This window comes from Boleophthalmus pectinirostris, unplaced genomic scaffold (genome assembly GCF_026225935.1).
Source record: "Boleophthalmus pectinirostris isolate CB_2022bp ecotype Guang Dong unplaced genomic scaffold, ASM2622593v1 HiC_scaffold_6, whole genome shotgun sequence".
NCBI classification, from domain to species: Eukaryota; Metazoa; Chordata; class Actinopteri; order Gobiiformes; family Gobiidae; genus Boleophthalmus; species Boleophthalmus pectinirostris.
The window spans coordinates 18,855,173-18,871,108 of NW_026571447.1; the positions used below are offsets into that span (position 1 = coordinate 18,855,173).

The following is a 15,936-nucleotide window of genomic DNA, read 5'->3' on the forward strand; positions in this document are numbered from 1 at the left end:
ATTTTTTGTTGTACATAGCTCATTCTGACCTACTATTAGTGGTTATAATATGGTCTACAGTGGAAGCATGGCCAGATTTAAATGGGGATTATTACATTGTGTTGAGTGTTTATGTTTCAGGTCCTGTGGTAAACAAACCTCTCTTGTTTTAGACACAGTCTCCAGCCTCTTTTTTACACATCACTGACATACATACAGAATTATACAGAGTTATACGAATAAAAAAACAAATCTTTCGGTTGTGCCAGGTGAGATGAAACTTTGCCGTTTTGTGAATCAAGACTGTAAGTGGAGCTAATATTATTAAGTATTATTTGCTGATAGAAAAACAACTATTTGCAAATTGTACTAACACTTTTCATATCAGTGAAATGAACATTATTGTTGTGAGGAGACATCAGTTTCAGCTGACAGAAAAGCTACATTAAATAGATGCAATTTATTGCTGTAGGTGCATAGATACTAAAAAAAAAAATATTATATATAGTCAGCGAATGAAGAATAAGAGTAAATCTCTCTCTCTCTCTATAATTGTGTGTAATAGTCATCACTAAGCAATAATGAATGAACCATGAATCATGTGTTATGAATGGATATGAACAGTGCAGTCTGCAGGTATATCATCATTCATCATTTTCCCCTTTGTCCATGTCTCTCTTTGTTTCAAGTGAAAACTACTGCAGAATATCCTGATATCAAAGTAACAGTGATTAACAATGCATTTGATACAGTCTAGTTCAAATGAATACCATCAAAAATATTTCTCTCACTATCTGCTTCATTAAAGGTTTGCTAAAGGTTGAATTTGACAGTTGAGCTCTTTTGCTTGGGTAAATGTCTGTGAGCAGTGCCGCTGGTGCTCCATCAGAGAAACTTCAGAGTATGCTAGGTCATGTAGATGCTCTATGTATAATGGTGAATACATCATGGTAATATTTAGTATTATAAGATGAAGTCTATTGTTAAAGACTAAGAGGCATCATTGTAAACCAGCTCAAAACAAATTAACCAGAACTAAATAACCAACTAACCACACAAGGATACCTTTGATATCACAATTACAGATAAACCAATATGGTAAATGGCCACATTTTTACATAGTGTTTCGCCACCTTCAAGGCAATCAAAGTGCTTTACTTACGTCAAAGTTTACATTTTGGGGTTTATGACTCCCCTTCCAGGAAAGTTACACAGTGCACTGAGCAATGCCTTTGTGATATATATCGTGTCCTGCTAAATACTTCCATGCGTTTCATGATGTGTCCTGTGCTTCATTAGGCTGCGCTGGTGTTGGAGCTGAATTGTCTTGGGGCGTGAGGAGCATCCTGACAAACACTATCAGCACTGGAGCATGTAATGGAGAGAGGTGGACACAGTCACACAGAGGGACAGCAGGTAAAGCCCACACTACAGTCTGTGAGCCGCCAACCGCCTGGAAAACTGCACTGACATAGCTACACGGCTAGAACAGGATAATACAGCTGAGTTTTGTGTGTTAATTGGCAGTGATTAAAAGTCTGTTTTATTTTGTCCAGAAATGCTTTTAGTAGCACAAAACAATTGTTCCATGGACAGACTCTGGAAATTGTTAGTCCCACATGCCAAACATCTGTACGTAATCTGTAAGTCGTCCCTATATCTGATGAATGCAAGAGGATGGACTGCTAACTTGAAAAATATTTTAATTGTTGCTATGTTTGTTTCTATGTTGTTGCTGCAGAACTTTATTGATTTCAAAGGAAATTAAAAGTATCTATCCATCTATCATCCATCTATCTATGAAGAAACTAGATTTATTTTTGAAATGTCACCAAAGAGGTCACCATTTTCTCTCTAGAAAATATAAATAAGGCACTATGACGTGTTTTTCACCCCTCATTTTGAGGGATGAAAAAAACTGCAAGAAGGAGAATTACCTTATGAATTGGGACATTGCTAAGGCCCTAGAAAAGAGAAACAAGTACCATCTCTGGATCAGGGAGGCCACTGAGATCCAGAAACATGCTCACTTAACTGTGAATAAGGATTAGGGGGCATACAAACGTTCTAATACCTGGGATACAGGTCAGGATGGCCTTCTGGATGGTAACTAAAGAAGATTATACTCAAAACAATGGGAAAATAGACTAGAGAGTAAGTCTCGGTTTCATAATGGAATTATTTTAGCTTGAATTTACACAATACATTGTAATACAATACGGCTCTCTCAACCTTCATTTCCTATCTGATAGCAAAAGTGCACTTCTGTACCAAGGACACCTCAATTTGTTGCAGATAGCTCATTCTTACCCACTATCAGTGGTTATATTGCAACCTACAGTGGAAGCATGGTCAAGAATGGACAAGACCACAATGTGTTGAGTGTTAATGTTTTAGGTCCTGTACTCATGGTAAATACACTTCTCTTTTTACACATCTCAAACGACACTATCAGCTATACAGGGTTCCACCAAACAAAACACATATTAGAATAAAATGAATAGTATGTATGAGTCACCTGAGCTGATGTAACTCAGTTTCCTAGAGTTCAACTCCCACTGCATGCTACTCAAACAGCTTAGAGGCGACATATTTCAAGGTTAATGTAATGTAACTTTGAAATAAGAGAAACTTAGTCTTGATTCACAAAACTACAAAATGTGTTACAAGTAAATGGAGCCAGTAATATTAAGATTAGGAAAAACAATTATTAGTTAGTTGTACCAATACTTTTCATAATGGTGAAATGAAAATTATGGGAGGAAATATCAGTGAGCTGACAGATGAGCAACATTAAAATGTAAACAATTAATTGCTGTAGGTGCATAAATACAAAAAGCCAATTATTATTTGTCAGTGAATAAGAATAAGGATGTCAGTGAATAAGGATAAGAGTTTATCTCTTATAAACAGTAATTCAGGAGTACACTCAAATAATTTCCACATCAAAACATTTCCTCTTTCAAATGAGTCATCCTCCCATTCCTCACAATGTTATAAGAATCACCTTATGGATTGGGACAATGGGACAGAGGTCTGAGCAAAGAACAACAAGTAGCTCTGGAAACCTGCTCAGTGGATTAGGGGTCATACCAACATTCTAATACCTGGGATACAGTTCTGAAGAAGTGGCACAGCAGATCTGAAGTCAGACGGCAAATCTGTTTAAATCAGCTTTTGGTGCCTGTCCCAGTCTGAATAAAAGAGCGTTCATTTACGTATAAGCCCCAAATTAAATACCTACGTACATTCTTGAAGGTTTGAATTTTTTTTGTAAAATGGAGACTTCTGATAATTTCGATTAGTTCACAGTAGTGCTGCACTGCTGAATAGTACAATCTGGACTATTTTAGATGCAAGGGTAAGTAAGTTTTAAATGGTCATTGTTATGTGGGTGAAATGGACTCAGTGAATGAAAAGAAGGCAGACCCAGACTTCAGCAGCTTATGGTCCAATCCCAGAGTAGAGGAGGATATTGATCAGGGGCAGGATTAGCTGGGGTAACACACAGCTAAAAGTGAGAGGTTCAGAGGAAAAATACAACACAACATCTGCATTTTATAAAGCCACAGAGTAATATAAGAGCACATATCAGACCAAAGCATTTATGTAGTACTAGACAGTATCACTGTTTACTGTACTGTTCATTATCATGCGACATAAAATTGAGGTCATTTGAACTTGGTCATGTTTTCTACTTCCTTACTTTTTACTTGATTTTCCTCTTTGGTGCTCCTACATTTCAAAAAGTAAAGTCAGACTATTTCAAGTAGCATCTTTTGCTCTGGCTGGTTTGGCAGTACTCTTACTTCTGCTCAGATTAAAAGATGAACATTCCTCTCAGCAATTCACTATCAAATTGAACATGTGAAATATTCTTTAATATGGGAGTCAAAAATAGTAACATAAGAATACTTGTCAACACACAAGAGTGTGCTCATTTATTCAGGCCTTCTTTACTTTTGGTTGCCGTTGCAAATTTATGACCCTTACGCCTCATAATGGATGTCCTCTTTGCTGTTTTGGGACTAAGGCTTCACAACATACTGTATAGCTAAAATATAGATATTACAATACTGGCTGACACAATAATCTCGATTATATCTCAGTTAAAAATAAAATTAACAAAAAGGCAGATTTTATCCATAATTCATAAAGCCATTAGACTTGACACAGTTTGACTGATGGTATGTTTTAATTCAACTTAACTTACTGTAAAATATATACAGTATATTGAAATATTGCGATATTGTTCACTCAAAAACAACTATTGCATTTTTTTTCTCAGGGATAGAGCAATCAAATGTATGCAACTTTCTATTGTTAATTTTTGTATAAGACTTAACTTAATCATATAATAAGCTACATTGAATTATTTACAGCATGTTTAAATTTGCCACGTTACTTTGATCAGTGCTGGTGCTGCAGTGATGACTCACCTCACCACATGTCTTGGTCCCCTGATCCTGTCCCTGGTTGTTCCTTTGTCTTCTATCTCTTCCTTTACACCTCTTTCTTCTCCTGTCTCTCCTGCTCTCCTCGGCCGTGCCTGGCAGTGCACACACAGCCTGATTGCAGCATCTTTCCTGAACTAATAGGGGTCACATTAGCCTGGCAGGAAACACAATGCCATTATGGAGATTCTCAGTCAATTACCGGGCACAGAATAAACAGTCTCCTTGTCGTTCCTGACTCTTGTATTCACATAGGGCTAATGGCTGTGCCGTGTGGCTAGTGTCTCATGAGCATCTAGTCTGTCTCTCTCAAACTCAAGGTCAATGTGGGCATGTCTGGTTTGTTTATTTCACTGTAATGATGAGCCACAGTGAAAATATAGACATAAATCAAATGAAAAGTAACTGACAGGGTCACTACAGAAAAACACCTGCCTCCTAGTGTCAAATGATTTTAAACAAGGTGGCCTGAAGCAACATTTCTGGCCAGGCTTGGGACTGCTCATCAAGTAACTTGTAATCTCCAGACAAAAGAAAGCACTGTGTGCTTTGAACTATTTTGTTAAAATTGTCCATGTATTCCTTTTCACATGCCCAAGGGTCGTTCAATAAAAACTGAAACCTATTCTGGCTAAAATGGAGTGATTATTCAGTTTGTTCAACAAAATACCAGACTTCAAATGAATTTAATTTAGTAAGTCAAACAGAACAAAGCTTATGAAATGTTCAATGAATTCTTACAATTATAATACTATCACCACAAGGCTCTTCTACTCTCAATCAAATTAAAATACCTAAGGATTTTATTGTCTGGTCTGAGTAATATTAGAATTCATGCTTACGAGAACAGCACCGCAAAGAGCCAAAAATATGGAGACCCATAAATGTTGCTCAAATTACCATTGCCACTGAACACAACCCGAGCTCTCAGTGACTGTATTAATTTAACAGCCTTTATTCAGTCATTCCAACAGTGAATTAAAACACATTGTAAGCAGAGCAGATGCATGCTGGGAGAATACTGTGGAACAGACCCCATAGTAGTTTATTGTAATAGGAGTTTATTGCCTTTTCCATCATGGGAGCAGTGTGTGAGTGCCTCACAGTAATGTCATGATAGACATCTGGTTATGACTTTTAAAGGCTACGGGCTTTGTGTGCTCTGCCACAACTTCTTAAATGCCTGCCTCATTTCTGAAGCCTCATTATTTTTTATTCAGGAGTTGGGTCTAGGCCTGTCGTTATAATTAAAATATTGACCTATTGTTCAATATATGATAGATGGAACAATATATTTTGGGGCTCAATATTTAGAGCAGATTTTTTTTTCCATTTTCATGTAATAATACAAAATTTGAGATGTACAGAGTAGATTCATTACTGTCTAAGGCTAACTATCGGTTCATTCGGACATTTATTGGTTGAAGCTCAGGCCTTTCGATGATACTGTCTATTTAAGAAAAAGGGGTTTACCTGTCTTGTGTCACTGGCATAAAGTAGTTTCAATATTATACTTTTACTTGCAATACTATGAACTTCAAAATGTACTTCAAAATGTGTTATTATGACAGGCCTAGTTGAGTCTCTACAAACGCATTTCTATTGGATGTATGGAGGTGAACATTATGGAAGTGTCGAAAAGCACACTTCAAATGTATCTCAAAATAAACTTTCCCTGTTTAAAGGTCTCTCTCAATGCGTGTACGTGCTCTGCGGCTGCACATGTTGGTGACAGTGGGAGTCTGCACTCAGCCTCATGGCAAGGACAAAGCCAGAACACTGCCTGTAGTAGGGATTTACACATTTGGAGCATGGTCTTCTTCATGCTGTCATTTCACTGTGAGATATTTGGCTGATGCATCCAACTGCCTGTCAGTCAAAAACAAAACCTTACCCTTGCATAGATTCAATTTGTTTTCACTCAATATCCAAAAGAAAGTGGAACTAAAGACTTTGCTGGTTAAGTGATGTTGCCACACTGTATAAACCTAACAGTGCTTCTGCATAACTCTAAATTCTAAACACATTTGTAAATTTGAGTTAGTCTGATTAGCATAAAAATCAATCTGCATATGCTCAGATAGTTCAGGATTGAATGGTAAAGAGTCTTACTATGGGAACACACACAGACAAACAATGTGATTTTTTGTTAGGCTGAAATTATGGATTTAAACAGCTATTAAACCTTTCATGGAAAATGTTTCTCACTCTTTTAATAAATGCAGTAATTTTATAGTGAGCAAAGTCAAATTTAAAATAAGAAATCTAAAAGACTTTTCTAGCAATTACAGATTTTATATATTATAAATTTAACTTCAGTTCTTTTTTTTTTTTAAGACTTTTCTAAGTCCATAAGCATTGTAAGTAATATATAATTTCTTCCATGATGCGGTTAAGTAATTCTTTGCATTCATCTTTCTTCTCTAAAACTGAAGCAAAATCTCACTATTAAAATGTTTCTGCAAGTTCAAGTTAGGTGACAGACATTCAGACCAATCACAGTTCAGGAACTATCTGACACCATTAAACAACCAATCAGAGGGCTTTCAGGCAGACGTCATGTGATGTTTTTGTGTATAGTTTAAGTCGATCAGGGGATGACATATAGGAAAAGAGGGAGGAGTGGAGGAGACCGGGTCAGTGGGCCTGGTTCCAGTGGCTTAGCACAGCAAATCCTGTGTAATCCTCCAACTACGTAGCTCCAACCAGTTTACTGTGTGTAGGTAAATCTAATACAACAATCAAGGACTAAACTCGCACCTTCAAAAAGCAATTCACGTCCAACCGCGATTGCGAATTGGTCATGGCTATCCTCCGTGTTCTCAAGATGTTTATCCAGCAAAGACTGGAGATTATGATCGTTACAAGCAGGATAACAGCTTTGGACAACAGAGGTGGAAAGAAAAAAACACAAAGAAACAGCTTATTCCTAAAAAGGACAGTAGACATTTATGAATGTTTAGGCATACATTAAGGCAAAAGGCAGTTACCTTTTCTCTGTTATCTTTAATTGGGTGGGTTTTTGTATAAATATACTTTGATCGACTGCAATGGATAGTGGATCAAATCATAAAGGATTAACAATTACAGTCTTGTTTTTGTCCAGTTTTTATTGTATATTTGCACGTACATTCGTTTGTGTGGTGTGTCCCATACCATACAAACTGTGTTTGTCCATTTCTTCTAAATTACAGTTTTTAGATACTTTTACATAAAAGTACACACAAGTATTAAAGTACACTTTATTGTCCTGGAGGGGAAATTTGTCCTCTGCATTTGACCCATCTTTTAATGAGACCCGTCTCTATAATCTTGAGTTATAGGCTTGGTTAGGACTACATCAGCTGGTAAATTTTACCTTTTGTGCATGTTTTGAGTTGATTGGGGAAATCAGTGAGCTCAGAAGAAACCAGAGTGCCCAGACACGGAGAAACATGCAGTTCACACAAAAACCCCAGGCAAATCAAGAGTCGAAACAGGAACCTTGCTACCTTAGCCACTGTGCCACCGTGAGTTTTTGTGTAAAAGAATAAAGTTCCTATATCTATAAGTACAGTATTTGAATGTATGCACCCACTTCTGTTTAGTTTTACAATCAACTGACAACAATGACAACGACACACAATAAGAAGACCATGGGTTAACCTGTTTTAAGAGGTCAAAAGTGATTGATTCACACAGAAAACATAACCACATTATCATGTCCGGGAATCTCTGTATCATTTCTGCATCTTTGTCACCAAACAGATTAAGCCACAAAACATAATAATGAAAACAATATATTTCTTAATGTATTTAAAACTGTATTCTTGGAATTGCATTAACACAACTTGGACACAAAACACAACAGCACTGATCTTGTCATCTTGATCTTGTGATCTTGTTATCTATTGACTTCTGTGCAAGACTATAGATTTTTACCCTTGCAAACAAATGGACCAGTATAATGTATAATTTGACTAAAATAAAATACATGATACTGTGTAAAGAATCGTGAGTAGAAAACGAAGTGCTACATCCACAGGTGGCCACACAGACAGTCAGCTTTTTAGAGTCCAACTTGTACACACAGTGATCCTCTCTGAGCGCAGACTGACAGACACACACAGTGAATATGCCACAGATGCGTCAGAAACGCCAAACACCACTTGCATAATAACAACATGTTCCACACAGCCTTGTTACTATGGAAGAAACTGCTCCCACGGGCCATGGGCCACACTCATGAATTTATTTTTTTCATAAACTGTTCTGCATCCAAAATCATTTCAAATTTTAATAATACATATTTGTATTTGTTTATGTTTCTATGATAATGGTTATTTCACATACAATCATAAAATACATATGATTTAATACAGTTGCTCTTCTAAGCATTTTTTACAACAACTCCCCAAATTACACAGCCTTCAAATTAGCAGAACAAATATAATCATGTATAGATGACCCACAAAATTAATATACACCTTGAAAAACAGTCCTTTAGTAACATTGCCTTCAAAACCAGATCCAAATCACTCGTTCCAAAAGAAAAATCTTAACACATCTACCAAATTTGCTTCCTAACATGAATGCATATGTTTCTAATAAATCAAATAAGAGACCAGTTTTATTCACACAGCTCCCAATGTAAAATCAGTTGGTAACAGCAAGCATTGGCTGCTGATGTCAGAGTAAAGGTTTAGTCAAGAGCAGCCTCAGCATGCATAATTTCATCATGAAAGTCATCATTCAAAGTGTCTGTGACTGTACCATCTCTCATGGCCTGACAACAACCAGCGTCCATCTTGTTTATGTCGATGCAATATGACATTTTATCAACAAGTGATTATGTAATGAGGATACTCATTACAACTTTACAACTGAAAATACAAAATACATTATACAAAGAATATATTAGTGCCAGTGACGTTTCACCTCACAGAGTAACAGCAACTCAACTAGATGGATGACCATTTGTAAAAGCTAAAATATTAAACAATAACCAAATCACAGTTGAAATTACACTGCCAAGGAAGGCAGCATACACACATTTTTGTATATTAATTACTTGAGATAATTGTGTACATTTAAAGGTCCTACATTATGCTATTTTCTGATCTATGATATAATAGTGTCCTCATCAAAAACATATGTGAAGTTTTTCTTTTTTTCATTCACATATGTTCAACACACAAACCCTGCATATTTAGGCTGCGCTTCTCTAAAGCAGAAAACACTCTTGTGTTGTCATGTGATAATACAAGAAGTGCTCCACTGTGTTTTTAAACTCCATACACCTTCACCAGAATCAGTTGGATAATTTCAGCCCTGAAACATGACATCACAAGGTGGAACAGAGCATTTTGAATTTTGTAGATGTGAACAGATTAATAAATCAGGATTACTCAAACATGTGTGAATGAAACAAAACACAACTCCAGGCATGTTTTTGAGGTGGTAACAGCATTACAACATGGTAAGAAGCTCACAAGAATCCACTTTATGTAATATAGGATCTTTAAGTAGTATACAGGATGGTCTCAAAAGCCTTGTTGTGTACACATTATGAAATTGTAATTGCAAATGGCCATAAGAGAGCTTTTGAGCACAAATGAAACTACTCCTTGGAGAATCTGGTTGGGCATGCATTAGGAAGCAGACAACCTACTCAGCAGAGCACAGTGTCTTGAGCTGGATACTCAAACATGCTGACCACCTCTGGACCGCTACCTTTTATTAGGAAGTGTAATACGAGAGCCTGTGGACAATACACAGCCTTGCCATGTTTGCCTTAAGGGAGTCTCACTGGGCACCTTATGGAGATCAGCTACAACTTATTCCATTATGCAATACAGTAATAGGCTTAGTTGTGTGAGACTCTGCAGGGAGCATGTTTGGGCTGCACTCTGGTGACTATCTACTACTGTATTACTCCTTTTCTCAAAGCTACTTTTGTTTGAAATTACTTTTGGTAGCATATAACTAGTTTGAAAATTACATCTCATGCCACTGTAGACTTGACATGCAAACAAAAGATTCTCTAAAATCAAAAAGACACCAAGAACTTACAAAATAGGCCGGGAGCCAGGTCCACCCCTCAGGATGTTTTTTGCTACCTTTTTTTCACTATTATTTCCTGTTATATTATATCTTGGGCCATCACGAGTTGATAGGGACCAACCCCAACTCAGCCCCGTTTGGTCTCAGGGCCCAAAAAACACACTTTTTAAGAAAAGCTATTTGCGAAATTATGTAACTGTAAATATTAAGGTACTGAAACCGCATACATGGTCAAATAACCCTAAAATTTGGCATGACACATGGGGGAAACTAGCAGAAAAATATTTTGGGGCTTGCTGCCTTTCTACTGTCAAATACCCATCTGAAAATCTGTGTATTCATTACAACAATGAAATAATGTGCAGTATTCAATGTGTAAATATATAAGAACTGAGACCCAATGTTTCCAATTTCACTGAAGTTTAGCCTCAAACAGAAACTGATGATCTTATTGATGAAATCAGGCACAGACATGTGCACACGCACGCAAGCACACACACCATACTTTGTCTCCCATTCCTACTTTGGTTGGTTGTTATCTCACAATCTGACAATAGTTAATGTTCAGTCTAGAAATCATGGACGCCTAGAAAAGGACACCAATCTCCCAATAGACTCAATCTCTTCTTATAACCAGAAAAAATTATCAGCTTCTGCACACTTGTCTTTGGAAAATAACTTCTGATGGGATGTTGCATGAAGGGTCAGGATGTTGGTTGGTTGTGTGTGGGTTGTGTGTGTTTGTATGTGTAACCTGGTTACCATAGTTTTATCTTGCACTCTGACCTTGAGTTTTAATATTATTCACTATTAATGTAATTAATATTATTCACTTTTAATGTAATTCACTTCATATAGTACAGGAGTACATAAGTCAACTCTTTTCAAATATTGTTTCTATTTTAAAAAATCCTGCTTATTCCCATAAGTAATGGTAATGCCTGAAAGTTCTGCCTCCTGCCGATTTGAGGTACAGTGAAGAACTTTGGTCATAGCAGCTGTTTCCCTCTAGATACAAAGGTCGTCTTGGGCTTAAATTGAAGCTTATGAACATGGGAAGTTTTTCATTTACATTTGAGGCAGTGATATATGCAATAAAATGCTTGAAAATTATCACTTTTGATGACAATTTGTCAGGTGGACAGACATTTTTTAGTCTTTTAGGATATGTTGAGGGTGATATTTGACAGTAGAAAGGCAGCAAGCCCCAAAATATTTTTCTGCTAGTTTCCCCCATGTGTCAGGATACACCATGCCAAATTTTAGGGTTATTTGACCATGTATGTGGTTTCAGTACCTTAATATCTACAGTTACATAACTTCACAAATAGCTTTTCTTAAAAAGTGTGTTTTTTGGGCCCTGAGACCAAACGGGGCCAAGTTGGGGTTGGTCCCTATCAACTCGTGATGGCCCAAGATATAATATAACAGGAAATAATAGTGAAAAAAGGTAGCAAAAAACATCCTGAGGGGTGGACCTGGCTCCCGGCCTAAAATAACAATAAAGGCATACATAAAACACCTTTGATATGTCAGTGTAGTATAGTTATGGTGTATTAGGGAGGCTACTATTGTTATTTTATCGTAATTTCTGATTATTTATTAGTTTGTTTTGTTTTGTTCGTGTGGATGAAAAAGTGATGTTTAAAGTAACTTCTACGCAACATTTTATTGGCATATACTCAAAGACATAACTAACTTTTAAGTTATAAGCCGTATCACTGTCGTACTTTGACAAAGGCTACAATGCATAATTCAGATCTCCTGATAAACCAGACGCACAATTACGCATCACCACAGTTTCCTGTATCTCCAAAATACACATGCAGAAGTTCCGTTTGAGTATTAACACATCACCATGTTAGTACTAAAATAGCTCCCAGCTGTGTTTAAAGAGGCTGCCACCCTCGCTTCCCACCATCATCCCACTCGCGTCCACTGGAAACGACAGCATCCTCCTATGAGAGTTGTTCAAAATATCCTGGACGCGTAAACTGCAGCGACTCAATGGAAACACAACACTTTGCAAACATTAAATCTTAATAGGGAAAGGACTTCTCCGGCCAGTATCAAAACATCAGCTCCGATGGAGGTTTGGGGGATACAAAATGACAGAATAGAGGTACGCTACTTACTTTCACAGAGACATCCCACTTCAGATCTTGGTCACAATCAAATCTGAACTGGATACGCGCTGGAGGTGTTTCTTCATCTGCCGTGCACCATAGAGGGATGTTGTACACAGAAGCAGACATGCGGAGTCATTTGACCTTCTCCCAATAGAAACTACCATTCACGAGACGTAGGACGGGGAGGAGCGGACCATACCAAATACGAGTGCCGGTGAGGCGGTAGGGGTGGGCAGGAGGAGGAGCTGTTATCCATGGGTCGGATGTAAAGCGTGGAGTCAGCGATACAGTGATAGGCCCATATGAAAGGATGCGCTGTACATGGAAAAAGTTAAGAACGGCAAATTATATTTTTATTTTCCTCATTTATAAAGACTATTTCCTTTTTAACTGGCGAATCCCGATGCTGCTACTACCCCTGCTGTCGGAGCATACATAGTGCAGCACAGGATAAATGAACCCTTGCTGGGATTTCTGAAATATTTTCATGGAAATTAAAAGTCAGCTACGTAACTTAAGGTCATTTTCCCCTTAAAGCTATTTAACTTAGAAATAATATCAACAACAAATAAGCAATTTTTGCTTTTTTTTTTTTTTTTTTTTTTTTTTTTTTTTTTTTGGTGTAATAGGCAAATGAATATAGGCTCATGCAAATAAAATTAACTAAATTTGAAGTAGGACAGTTATACATTTTGTCTCCAGTTGATTGCTTCTTATTGTCATCAGATGAAACACACAAACACATTTCCACTATTATAAATACTAACACTAATAGCAAAAAGGTTGAGTTGAGTAGACTATTGATCGCCCTGCTGGTTTACAATTTCCACAAAAAAACTAAAACAAACAAACAACAACAACAACAACAACAAAAACAAAACAAAAAAAACAAAACATGGTGACCAAATCTGTCCATACTTGCCACAATACTGAGCACCATCACTGCTCTGTGCTGGTCCGGAGGAGTGCATGCACAGTCATGCATTAGTTCTTGGTCAGATAAGTTTCAAGGCCAAAGGAAGGACTCGACCCGCACTAACACTGGCTGCATTCATAACACCAGGACTGTGTGCCCACTGAGCTGGAAAGTGCATTTCTTAAGTCTAAATGAAGACTTGTTACTGTATTGATTGATGGTGCACTTCAGCAGAGAGGGGTTGAAATCGATGAGCACCGCATGGAGGCAGGAGACGAAGGAGCGATGCCTCTACCCCACCGAACGCCCCACAGCTCTCCCATAAATAAATGAAGAAAGGTATTTCCACAGATGTAGCCTTTATTTATCAAAAAGGTGTGGCCATGCATTTCCATTTAAACATATGAGGAATTCATAAAGTCACAGGCAAGTGCACTAGACCCAGGCTCAACTAAGAAGAGGTCTTCATCTTTTATAAAAACAGTGTCAAATCAATATGAAAATCAGAGCACATGTAGGACAAAAAGAAATGACTGCAGTGACCCTTAAGGGGAAAAGCTATGACCAGCCATGTTTGACTGTAATATGCTGCAATGTTATTTTTTTATCAAATGAAAAAATCAATCCATTGGTAAAAAAAAAAAAAGTGCAGGTTTTTTTTTCCATCAGTTGTGCTCATGTATGTATGTTAATTTAGCATATGCCTTCCTCACCTTCTTTAAATAACTACATTACAGATTGGTGCTGAGTTCAGAAAGCTTGATTACAGTAGCTGAGAATACAAAAACTGTACTGTTTCATTGTAGTATTGCTGTAGCTGTAACTTTTGGAGTACATTTTCACATCGTCCTTTTGTGTCGTTATGCACTTTTATTGGATCATACTACAATATGGAACACCAGAACAGAAAGAAAAATGTGTCAGTTCTGTTGATGTAATATGAGATATCCTGAATATATATATGACATGCTTTACATTAAAGACTCACACCAGCGTTCACTTATGTGGATTTAATAAAGCCACGCCAACATGTGTGCAGATATGAGTGCCCTGGCGACATTTGGTGATGGCCTTGGAGATACGGGCAGCCTTGTACAGTGTGTCACAGTTAACCTGCTGCTTTATGTGACAATGGAGATAAAACCAATAGAACATGTGTTTATTCAACTGCTATCTCAATTACAGTGCAATTTATCTGACAGGTGGCTGTGTAGCTCAAACAATAAGTGAAGTGTACACAGATAGACCTGTAAAGCTGTTAATAAATCCTCTTTTATATATTTTGGAAATTGTAGAGCACAAGCTATGACAACTATAACACAAAATGACTTACTACTTACTTATGTGAAACTCTGAAACTAAACTGTATGTACACATATAATGTTTCTGTCTCAAAAAGATCAGACAGAATCTATACGTAAAGTTTACTTGCCATTGTTTTGAAGGCAGCTGGCAGGGTCTCTTGAGAAACACCTCCAGTAGTGAGTGAGAAGTAAAAATAACAGCATATTATTTCCACTCATGCACAATTTTAGTCCATGCCCTAAGAGGAAAAAGGGCTCTGCAACACCTGTGGTGGAAATGGATAGTAGCTCTGCTGAATGCCAGAGCTGGAGGAAAGAAGCAACACCTTAAATGTCTGCTGCCTCCAGACATGGCACAAGTGGCACAAATGGTGTCAAGGTGACCTGACATTAAGGCAGTGGCTTTTCCTGTTGGCCGTATGCATTCTATTCTATGCTCTGTGTGCTTATTGCACACTGATAGAGAATTTTTATTTTATTTTTTTATTTGATCATTATTTTTGGATTGCGGCATACTGTGCTTTTCCTTTTGAGACTGTGTGGCCTACTTGACTGGGTTGGTGGTCAGGGTTTGGCTATCGTGAAACTGAACTCAGTTCTCTGAACTCAGTCAAAAAAAAATAAAAAATAAAAAATTGTTTAATCAAAGATGCCATTATTTTTTCCACACAAGGTTTGGTAGATTTTTATCCCTTTGATTTATATTAAGTAAAAACTGCTTTTAAATGTTAAATTGTGTCTAATTATTTGAAACATTTAAGTATAATTAATGAAAAAAAACAAAACAAAATAAACATAGACCAAGGCAAGCCTTAACAATAGGCCTGTTTAGATGGCCGGTGAATGGTGGCTTGAGCAGAGTGGGGAATTCATAGCAGTAATTAAAAAGGCGGCTGTTCCAAAATGATGAATGTCAGGTATTGACTCACCATCAGCCTGTGCATATGTGGGTGGAGGTTTGTGTGTTTGTTTTTGTTTCAGTCCAGCTTTGATTAAACCTAATGATGCAGGGCCCTGTCAGCCTCCTGCCTTTGTGCCCACTCCACAAAGATATTATAATGAGAAAAAAATGTTGCCACAGTGCATGGTCAGACCTGTCGAACTGTCACCTT

The 15,936-nt window shown here is 37.3% G+C and overlaps 1 protein-coding gene across 5 annotated transcripts in view; it reads right to left on the reverse strand.

The window, feature by feature from the left end:
• oxr1a (oxidation resistance 1a) overlaps positions 1 to 12,746 on the reverse strand; it is a 141,085-nt gene extending 128,339 nt beyond the window's left edge. For all 5 annotated transcript variants that reach the window (XM_055163400.1, XM_055163401.1, XM_055163405.1 and 2 more), the window contains exon 1: positions 12,611 to 12,746. The gene's annotated coding sequence lies outside the window, so the exon portion shown is untranslated. The remainder of the gene's footprint in view (positions 1 to 12,610) is intronic.
• Between the last annotated feature and the right edge of the window lie 3,190 nt (positions 12,747 to 15,936).